This window comes from Hylobates moloch, unplaced genomic scaffold (genome assembly GCF_009828535.3).
Source record: "Hylobates moloch isolate HMO894 unplaced genomic scaffold, HMol_V3 SCAFFOLD_4, whole genome shotgun sequence".
In the NCBI taxonomy this organism is placed as follows: Eukaryota; Metazoa; Chordata; class Mammalia; order Primates; family Hylobatidae; genus Hylobates; species Hylobates moloch.
Genome location: NW_026652279.1, coordinates 133,733,514 through 133,745,350, shown reverse-complemented (window position 1 = coordinate 133,745,350; position 11,837 = coordinate 133,733,514). Strand labels below are relative to the sequence as shown.

At 37.0% G+C, this 11,837-nt stretch overlaps 1 non-coding gene across 1 annotated transcript; it reads right to left on the bottom strand.

Moving 5' to 3' along the window:
• Nucleotides 1-10,502: 10,502 nt before the first annotated feature.
• Nucleotides 10,503-10,631, bottom strand: LOC116467695 (small nucleolar RNA SNORA9). Its single transcript, XR_004247901.1, has one exon. It is a non-coding gene; the product is annotated as a small nucleolar RNA SNORA9 (small nucleolar RNA).
• Nucleotides 10,632-11,837: the final 1,206 nt, after the last annotated feature.

The window sequence follows — 11,837 nt, the reverse complement described above, 5'->3', positions numbered from 1 at the left end:
GATAGTGATTACACTAATTTCTTGCCCTAATTGACTGTTGTCTCCCGTACACAGTTACTTTCCTGGAATCTTTTTTTAATAGGAAACACTCTTTCTTGCAAACTCCTATAATCTCTGTTTCTTGAAGCTCTTATACTCTACTTATTTTAGTTCATATAGGTCTATCTTGTGTATGTGAATATCAGGAAAGAATTTGTCACATGCTTTGCTAAAGTTCAAGTATATCAATGGATTTTGCTGACCTACTAGTATATCTTATTCAAGAAAGAAATGATGTAAGTCTTATGTATTCTTGGTTAACTCAAATTGTGTTCTAGGAACTCTCAAACAGCCCTTTAGTCACTTGCTGTAGCTTCTTGCCTAGATTTGTTGTCAGGCTTCATGTTGTAGTGTTTGCAGAATTTACCTCTCTTTTTGATAACTGTACCCCATTTTGCATCCGCCTCTCTGCTCCTTGAACATTCTCTTTTCCATTCTCTCTGATTATTCAAAGGTCACATTGCCTTTTGTTTTAAACTTCTCTGTTTTAAACTTAAAAAAAATTTAGATTTAGGGAATGCATGTTCAAATTTGTTGGATGGATATATTATTGCATAATGGTGAGGTTTGGGTTCCAGTGTGCCCATCATCCAAATAGTGGACATTGTACCCACAAGTAATTTTTTAACCCTCACCCTCCTTCTTCCCTCCTCCCTTTTGGAGTCCCCAGAGTCTATTATTTCCATCTTTATGTTCATATGTAGCTATTGTTTAGCTCCTACTTATAAATGAGAACATGCAGTATATAATTTTCTGTATTTGAGTTATTTCTCTTAGGATAATGGCCTCCAGTTCCATCCATGTTGCTGCAAAAGACACGATTTCACTCTTTATGGCTGCATAATATTCCAGGGTGTATATGTACCACATTTTCTTTATCCAGTCAATCACTGGTGGATACTTAGGTTGATTCCATAACTGCTATTGTGAATAGTGCTGAAATAAACATATAAGTGAAGGTGTCTTTTTGATATAATGATTTATTTTCCTTTGGGTAGCTGTCAACTAGTGAAATTGCTAGGTCGAATGGTAATTTTATTTTTATTTCTTTGAGAAATCGCCATACTGTTTTCTATAGATGTTTTACTAATTTACATTCCCACTAACAGTGGATAAACAATTTCTTTTCTCCACATCCATGCCAATATGTGTTGTTTTTTGACTTTTTAGTAATAGCCACTCTGGTATAAGATGATATCTTTATGTGGTTTTAATTTGCATTTCTCTGATGATTAGTGATGTTAAGCATTTTTTCATATTCTTGTTGACCATTAGTATGTCTTTTTTTGAGAGATATCTGTTCGCAAAGATTCCTGTCAATGGCTGGGAAATCCCATTTGCAAGTTCTCTCAATACGCTTGAGTGCAATTTGTCTATATCAGGAAACTGAACGTGGTAGAGCAGCGAGGTGCTCGCTTCAATTGCTTTCCTCATCTGAGCCTTGGCTTTCCTCTTACCATTGTTAATTGGGGGAGCTCATTACTACCACCCACTTATTACTCGCTTCCTCTCCTGCTCTGCCAAATTTTTGTGGGTCATGTCTCTTATTGGAAGAGGCTGTAAACTTTTGGAATTTAGTTTACTTTGTTGCCCTGTGATTCTTTGATGGGCCCAAGGAACATTATGACTTTTGTATATTAGTCAAGCTTTTCTCTTAGTTAGGGTGAATGACATGCTCTGGGGCTTTCTACATTCTAAGTGGAAGAAGTACTGTCCCCCCTCCTCTCCACCTCATCATTTCTTAATCCCTTCGGATCTGCCTTTTGGCATAACCAATATAGAAAGATTGCCTTATGGGTCTGTTATTGGTGCATTAGGCAGCTTTGCTGCAGTGACAAACCACCCAAAAGTATCAGTCACGTAAAATAACAAATATTTACTTTTTACACATATAATGTATTGTCACTTGTGGGTGGGGTGCTACTTCTATGGCTGTCTCTCCTCAGCTCTGTTGGGCTCTCTCTATTTGTCTTCTCATTCAGAACTTAGGTGATAGACAGCCCCAATTTGGTATGTGGCAGATGGAAGGGATAAGGAAAATCATGGAAAACTTGTGATGCCTCTTAAATTACCTACTCATTTGTAACATAGGCCCATCCACTGACATTTCATTGTCCACTCACATCCAAGGTAGGATGTGTATTTCTGTTGCAGGAGGCATGGGCAGTCACACGCCAAGGCATAGGAAAATGTAATCCTCTTTCAGGGGGAGCAGGGGTAAATAATTATGAATCAGGATACAATCTACCCAACTGGTGAAAGCCAATTTTCTTGTACTTGCCTTGTCTACAATATTTGAATTCTTTTAATTGCACAATTTTATTGGTCAGAAAGATTTTGTCTTCAGAAATGGTTTTAAATCATAAGAAAATATATCATTTTATATAAGAAAAAGCCCAGAGGAGACTAGAATCTAGACAGAGCATGTTAGAGCTGTGACTTTGCTTTCTTGTAAACTCTTTATTTTCTCCTTCCCACTTGAGTTGGCTTTTTGCTTGTACCTGCCGCACTTATGGTTGCAAGGTGGCTTCTAATGATAATTGTTGCTGCATGTAGCTTTGGGATTATCTAGAAAACCTCTCCCAACTTAGAAATATAAATTCTTCCCTTCAACATGATTGAGTCAATATAGAAAATGTATATTAGTTTCCAGGGGAATTCATTAGTCTACGTGGCCTTGATTGATCATCTGAGATGGAAGGGATGTTGAAGAGTTAACCATAACGTTCCTGTTTATTACAGCTATCAGGAATCTAAATATTTTTCTCTTTCATCTTCCTATGGTTATATATTTATACGTGTGTGTGTGTGTGTGTGTGTGTGTGTGCATATGTACGTATGCATATGTAGACTCACATTATTTATAGTTTATAGTCTTCTCTTCTTTAAACTCATTTCCTTGGTGATCCCATCCACTGAGAAAACTATCAACCCTTTGGAGTAGTTCTCACTTCTTTGCTCTAGATTCCAATTACTGGCTTATGGTTCTAAGTGAATTTCCTGCTGGAATCTCAGTCCTGCTGGAACCTTTCCTTTCAATCCAGCTTCTCCTCTTGACTGTCTTCTTCATCACCGGTCTTGAAATCTGAATGATCTTTTTCCTTTTTTCATGTTTTTGTATATTCAGTTTATTTGTATTCATAATTACACTTTCTTTGAAATGTTTTCTTATGTTCATTCTTTTCTTTGTTTAGCACTTGCCGTGGAGTACCAATAGTGGCTAGAAAGACACTGTGGCTCTCAGAGATAAGCACATATAAAACATAAGAGGACATTCCCTTGGTAGTTCTAGAAACACTTGGCTCTGAACTGGAGGCTTAGTGTCCAGCAGATGTAGACAAGAGTCAGTGATATTTGTATTATTACTGATCAAGTAACACCTTTTTATCCATAGGCTGGGGGAATCTGAGGAAACCATGGTTACATAGATGTATTCTGTTCTGGTAAAAGGGAGCATTCATTGTGAAACATGGCACACACACCCTTGTCTCTGACCTTCGCTTAAAACATTCCATCAGCCAGAAATGGCCTCCCCCGTCTCCACCTACTTTATGACTTAGGGCACATATTTGCCTTTTCATAAAGTTTTCTGTAAGGCAATATAATAGAGTTTGTCTCAGCATGGATTTGGGCTTGATTTCTGGTTCTTTGTGATCTTAACCTCTCAAAACTTGTTTCTCCATTTGAAAAAAGGGATAACCTCAAAAAAAAAAAAAAAAGAAGAAAAAGGGCGTAACAGTATCTGTATTAATGTCTATTGCTGTGTAGAAATAGTACCACAAACTTCACGGCTTAAAACAACAAATGTCCATTAGGTCACAGCTTCTGTGGGGCAGGAGTCCAGACATGGCTTTGCTAAGTTTTGTGCTTTGGGAACTCTTCTGAAAGCCACAATCAAGGGGCCAGCTAGGGCTGTGGTCTCACTCAAGGCTTGACACGGGGAGGATCTGTCTCCAAGTTCACGTGATTGTTGGTGGAATTCAGTTCTTTTGGCCTGTTGAACGAGGGGCATCAGTTTCTTGCTTGGTGGAGGCTGAAGGCTACCCCCATCTCCTTTACCATGTGGCCTCTTGTTTCTTCAAAGCCAGCAAGGTGGAAAGTCTCTCCTAGCAAGACCGATATTACAATCTTACACATTATGATCAGGGAAATGACGTTCCACTTCTGCCATATTCTAATGACTAGAAGAAAGTCTTAGATACTGCCTGTACTCAGGCAGAGGAGAATCACACCAGAATATGAGTTTCAGAAGGTGGAGATAATTGAGCAACTATATTAGAAACTATCTGCTACCATTGTTAACCCCCTACAATTTGAGAATTATGTATATGAAGATTTCAGCAAGATGCCTGATGCTTGTATTCCATAAAGGGCAATATTATTGTTCTTCCTTGCCAGATGTGATGGCAATCCTAGGAACTTCTATTTTTTATCACTCAAATGGTGCTTAGAACTACCAACTTGAAGTACAGTTATTTGTGTATACATTTAATTTTATTATAGACTTATAAGCTTTTGGAAAGCAGGGACATATTCTTTTACATCCTTAATGCTTCCAGTATCTAGTAGTATGCCTTTCTCATAGAGATGATTAATTACTTTATCCCTGGGCTCCCATAATCACTTACATTTCTGTACTCCAGTTCATGTCACATTGTATTATAACTAGTTATACATACCTATTTTTCTTACTAGACTGGTAGATCCTTAAGGGAAGAAAGACTGGGCCTTTTCTTTTTGCTTCTGTTGCCTTTTCTTCTCTCCCTCAATTCCCTCTTACCAAGCATCAAATACAGTGCTTGGCATATAGTAGATGCTCAAGAAATGACAGTTCCTTGAAAAAATAAATAAGAATTATTTAGAAACAATTTACTGAATGAATAAATAAATTTTAAGAGGGAGCGTCTATCACTAAACTCCTAAGAAACATCCTATGTAAACATAGGATGCAAAAAAAAAAGGAAAAAAGAACAAGTATAATTTTCCTACATTTTTACCTAAAATGAAAGGTTTTATAAAAATATCAATCATTTGATTTTTGAAAACAAGTAGGTTGTAGAGTACAAAAGAAATTAGTGGCACACCAAAACAAGAGAGCTGAGATTATGGCTCCCTTCTGATCCATGAAACTGCTGAATACTCTTCAAAGAAAAATAGATGTTTTAGTAGCTGTCTGCTATTTATTATTGTGTTGAATTTGATATTTTGAAAATTTGAGATATCTACCTCATAGGATTGTTGTAGGGATCAAAGGAGGTATTATGTAGAAAGTATTTAGCATAGTTAATTTAGTTTCTTTCATAGCCATTTAATTTTTAGACTCTTTAAACATTGCTGAATCATTTTGCCAGCCTTGGGTAAAAGTGAAAAGTAGAATCTTCTGAATTTTTTTTTTGCAGGAAGCCTGATATCTGACATTTGTAACTCAGGAGAAATTTGAAGTAATATGCTACTTCTTTGAGTTGAATGTAAATTTTGAATTTTTAAAATTATTTATTATTACTATTTTATTGAGACCATGTGTCACTCTGTCACCCAGGCTAGAGTACAGAGGCACAATCGTGGCTCACTGCAGCCTTGACCTTCCAGGCTCAAGCAATCCTTCCACCTCAGCCTCCCAAGTAGCTGGGACTACAGGTGCATGCTACCACACCTGGCTAATTTTTGTATATTTTGTGGAGATGGGATTTTTCCATGTTCCCCAGGCTGGTCTTGAACTCCTGGGTTCAAGCAAAGTACCACCTCGGCCTCCCAAAGTGCTGGGATTACAGGTATGAGCTACTACGCCTAGCTGAATTTTGAGTTTTTATTATGGTTGTGGTGTAAAAGCCTTAATAATTTGAGGGCTTTGTTATCTTTTGAGGAGGCTTGGTGTCTTCGTCCATTTTGGCTGCTATAACAAAATACCTTAGGCTGGGTAATTTATAAGCAACAGAAATTTATTGCTCATGGTTCTAGAGGCCGGGAAGTCCCAGATCAAGGTGCTGGCAGGTTTGGTGTCTGGTAAGGGTCTGCTCTGTGCTTTGTAGATGATGCTTTATTGCATCCTCATTAGCAGAAGGGGCAAACGGCTCCATAACATCTCTTTTATAAGGTCACAAATACTGTTCATAAGGGCTTTGCTCTCATGACTTAATCACCTCCTAAAGGCCCCACCTCTTGATAATACTATCACATTGGCAATTAAGTTTCAACATATAAGTTTTGTGTGTGGGGGGGACATATTCAGACCATACCATTTGGGCAGGGAGGAGGGAGTCTTACTGTTCTCCTGAAGTCTTGCCTTGTTGATAGTTATCTGCCTAATACGTAACCTCTATCACCTCTAATGACTAGCTCTGGGCTTGATGTATAGTAGGTGCTCAATAAATGCTAATTATTAATGAAAAAATAAAATTGGCCCTGGGATCAGGATTCTCCAACAGACAGTAAACCCTTAAATGCAGAGACCACAAATATTAACTCTGTATCTCCAACTCCAGGCAGAGCTGACATGCTCATTTTCTATTCACAAAGTTTATTATTTATAGTTTGCTGTGTTTGAGGGCAATATTTGTAGTTTTACTGTTAGGTTCAATGAGTATACCAGTTTCTCAAGTGAGTATCATGTGTGAACCCCAGTTCATTCTTATATACCCACTTCTTGATCCCTGTAGTCTAGTTTCTTCTCTCACAACTTTGCTGATCTGTTCTTCCTCCATTGTGCAGCCCCTGGCTCTCTTGGTATTAAGCCCATTCACAGTGTTGTGCAACCATCACCACTATCCATTTCCAGAAATTTTTTGTCATAGCAAACAGAAAAAAAATTTCTGTCCTCATTAAACAATCATTCCCATTCCACTCTCCCCACAACTGTCAACCTCTATTCTTTCTGTCTCTATGAATTTGCCTATTTTAAATACCTCATATAAGTGGAATTATACAATATTTGTCATTTTGTATCTTGTTTACTTCATTAAGCTCAATGCCTGGAGAGTTCATTCATGTCGTAACATGTATCAGAATTCCACTCCATTTTTGTGGCTGACTAATATTGCATTGTATGTATACATCACCTTTTATTTATCCATTTATCTGTCAGTGGTACTTTCTACCTTTTTGCTATTGTGAATAATGCTGCTATGAACATTGGTGTACACATATCTTTCAAGTCCCTGTTTTCAATGCTTTTGGGTATTTACCTTGTAGTGGAATTGCTGGATTATGTGGTAATTATATGTTTAACTTTTTTATTTTTATTTATTTTTATTTATTTTAATGTTTAACTTTTTGAGTAACCACCACCAAACTGTTTTCCACAGCAGATGTACCATTTTACATTTCCACCAGCTTTGCACGGGGTTCCAATTTCTCCATATCCTTGCCATTACACTTGTTGTTTTCTGTTTTTTTTTTAAATTTTATATATACATATGTATATATATATATATATTTCTAATTGCCATCCAAATGAGTACGAAGTGGTATTCATTGTGGTTTTAATTTGCATTTCCCTATTAATTACTGATGAGCATCTTTTCATGTGCATATTGGACATTTGTATATCTTCTTGGATGGTCTGTTCTTAAAGCTACCAGTCCTGTCCTTCTAGTCAGAGTCAATGGCGCTCTTTTAGCTGTAAGTACTTCTGTACTTTCTTTCTCACTATCTATCTTAGGACAATCTCTTAGAGATCTAAAATTCTTGTCAAATACCTTCAGCTAGCTCTCATACATCTGTCCTGGGATAGCTGGCTATTACTTCAGGCTCAACATATATGATGCTTAAATTGTCATCTTGGTCTCATTGCTGTCTCCTAATTTCTGTCCCTGTCTCAGTTTTTACCTTGACTTTATCTTTGGCTTTATCTTTGTTTTCTCTATCTTTATTCTCTATATTCAACTACTCACCAGTTCTGCTTTATTCTTCCTGCACTTTTTTTTCAGAGTCTTGCTCTGTTGCCCAGGCTGGAGTGCAGTGGCACGATCTCGGCTCACTGCAACCTCTGCCTCCTAGGTTCAAGTGTTTCCTTTGCCTCATCCTCCCGAGTAGCTGGGACTACAGGTGCAAGCCACCACACCTGGGCTAATTTTTGTATTTTTAGTAGAGACGGGGGTTTCACCATGTTGGCCAGGATGGTCTCAATCTCCTAACCTCGTGATCCACCCACCTCCTAACGTGTTGGGATTACAGGCGTAAACCACTGCACCCAGCCCGCAGTTTTTAACTTTATCCTGAAAAGATGCAAACTGAGATTCTCATGAATAGTGGACATACTTTCCATTTAATGATTAGGTCCTTTCTGAAAAGATTGATTAAACTGTTTATATCTAAATGAGAAATGCTATTGTGTTCTCTGCTACAATGCCTTGTACACAAAAGGCACTAAATAAATATTTGTTGAATGATTTGAGTTCACTTTGAATATTGAGTATTAGCATACAAGTCTGTAGTAGTTTATTGTTTAATTTCATCCTAACATAGGCTTAGGAGGAAAAAACAGTGAGAATTTCAGAAAAGATACAAGAATGTGTAGTTAACTTTTTCTAGCATGTACCACATACAGATGTCTTAAAAATTTAAATTACGATCTGTGCTTTCTTTTCAAACCTTATGTTTAAAAGTTTTTAAAAATTTAAAATGTGTCTAGTAGTGCTTACATTTGATATCAAATGGAAGTGACTAATAATTCCATGTTCTCTGAATTCTTGATTTGTTTCCTGTGTCAGAGATTTGAGACTATTAAGAGACGATTAGGGAAGATATCCTTGAAGTCTCCTTCACACCAAGAATCTCCCTTTTTTTTGGTTCACTTAACTTAATGTGGGAGTTGCTTGTGATATTTTCTACATTTCACCTTCCGAGGTTATAGGCCCCATTCATATGCCATATCTCCCTCTCAGATGAGTAAGTATGACTTTTATGAATTTTCTTCACTTGTAGAATTTAATTTACATGAATAATTAGGAAAGGACCAAGTGAAATTTCTCTCTCCCTAGGCAAACAATCTTGTTAATAAAATCGACTGCAAACTTTTCCTTTATTTTTTTTATATCTTTAAATTTATTGCTTGCTACAAAGAAGCAAAATAAAAAGAAATATAGGGCACTACAGCATACTGCTATTTTGCATATTGATATCTGAATAATTACCTTAGGGCATATTGAATTATAATATGAAATACTATTCCCTCAAGACATTATCTTAAAATATTTTACTTATTTAGCATACAGTTCAATATTTTAGAATTATGTAGAGAGTATAGTTGTTAACTGACATGGAATGTGCTGGCAGAAACAAAAAATCCGAGGGACCTAATAGGGAAAAGGAATTGTTCTTGGAATGTTACAGTATTTAAATACTGTTGCAATATAGCTGGTCAATTATAATAGCCAACGTTGTAAGAGAAGAAGGTTGTAATTCTGTATAGGTGGTTAATATGTGCATATTTTTCCTTTAAAGTGTATTTCACGTGGAGTTTGTTTGATATTCAGACCTGTAATCATGTATTTTACAGTTCCCTTTGCACACAGCCAGCAGTGGGGTATTCTTTTACAATACAAAGGCTGGAAATAGATACCAAAAGAATAGTGCCCAAAAATGAAGAACCGAAGTTTCTGGAGGAAAATGCTCATAATGTGACCCAATAGTCAGCTTAGGAATTGAACACCACAAAACATGGTGTGGAAGGCAGGTTGGTCTGGTGTTATGTACTCTGGTGCCTGCATCTTAGTTGCTATGATGAGTCTAGCTGAGATGTGTGTTCTCTAACAGCCTAGACCAGAAGGAAAGTCCACCAATGACAGAAACACTGTGGCCAAGCTGGACATAGCGAGGCTTTAGTGTAGCTTTGAGTTTTGTGATTCCACTGACTGTGTGACTGTGACCACGTTATTTAAACTCTTTAACTCCCCATTTCCTTACCTGTAAAACTAACTGTGTGAATTAAATGGAATCATGCCAGAAAAGTACATGTTTTGTCTCCTGATGTTATTATTATTGTTGCTGTAATGAGGCCAGATCTTTATATTCCTAGAAACAAATGTACTACTGGTATACTGTTAACTGAAACTGTTAAAACCTGAAACTGAGGCTGAGATGGGAAGATTGCTTCAGACCAGGAGTTCAGGGCCAGCCTGGGCAACAAGCAAAAGACCCTGTCTCCATTGAAAAATCAAAAAACATTAGCTGGGAATGGTACTGCATGCCTGTAGTCCAAGCTACTTGGGAGGCTGAGGTAGGAGGATTGCTTGAGCCCAGGAATTCGAGGCTACCGTGAGCCATGATGGCATCAATGCAGACCAGCCTGGGCAACAGACCCTGTCTCTAAAAAAGAAAAGAAAAGACTAAAGAAAACAAATCAAACCCAAACAAAAAACCAGCATTGATTCCAGAAGAAAAGATAAAATGAAAACAAATCTTTATTTTATATGTGAATTCATGAAGTGTGTTTTCTTTTCTTTTTTTTTCATTTTTTTTCAAGCAATTGTCTGAAATTTCTATAACCTTGCTCTGGATGGAGCAGGACAAACCCTCAACCATTTCAATACTGTTCTGGCAAGCAGTGTAGGAATGCACACGTCACCAGACCCACGCACACTGGAGGCTTGCCAGTATTTGCTTTTAAAACTGTTTTTGATATGCCTTCTTTTAGAAAATTAAAGATTATGCATATTTGTTTATAAAACAGTTTTTGTCATGAGGCCATTTTGTGACCAAGAATGTATCTTACTCACCTTGTTTATCATAAAATTGGCCAGTTTCTAGGTGTTAAAACACTGAACTAGCTATGTCTCACTTTCTGCTGTTTGAAGGGAACGGTACTGTTACCCCAATTTTGCAGATGAAGAAACCTACATACAGATTAAACAATGTGATTGATATTTTATGCCAGGTTAATGCCAAAGCAAAAATGGGATTGAGCTTCTTTCTATCCTTGATCTCATAGGCTTTATCACATTTCATGTTGTCATTATAAAAAAGAACCTCAGGCTGTTTGTAAGCATGAGGAACTAAGTGATGGGTATTTAGCGTCTCTTGTGCTAACTGACCAAAAACTGAATTGACTTCTACTACATTATCAAATTATTTTTACAAAATGGGTATATTGGACTTTCTCATCTATTAATGCTATTGCCAGTGCCTTCTCAATTGCAACAGCAAGATGGCAAAAGAAAATGTAAGTTGTCATGTATTAAAAATCAATTGAAATGACGTTTCAACCTTCAATTGCAGCAAATTCTTTGAGAGAAGGAAATGAAATCCTCACGATAGCAGTGATAGTGATGTCCGTTGCTGCTTTTCTAATTAATTAAATGCATGATTCTTAAGCCCTGCCAAGTGTATATTTTTATTTTGCTATCTGAATGTCCCCTTTCTTTGACCTTTCCTCTCTTTTCTGTACCTCATTTCTTATGCACCTGCTCCATCTCTGGCTTAGCTCCTTTTGTCACAGAGGAAATGTATTCTAAATTAATTTATACTTAGGTTATTTAAACATTTTCATATTAATTGAAGACCAAGTAATGCTAGATCCAAAGAAATAAATCCCTAATAGTGTGATTTCAGGCACCGTGCTACTTGAATGGGAAAAATATTTTGCTGCTGGCATGGTCTTTAGGAACACCTCAGATCACACCCACTTTCTTTCTCTATAAGGCTGTCTCTGCTTTTAGTTTTTTCCTGGGTAGATGTGTTTGACTGTGATTCTGGAGAGATGCTTATTTGGCACAGGTTTCCAATCTAATGAGGAATGAGAACTTGTGGTTAACTATTATTTTAGAAGAATGACTAAAGTGCAAAGTCAGCAGAGTAGGGAC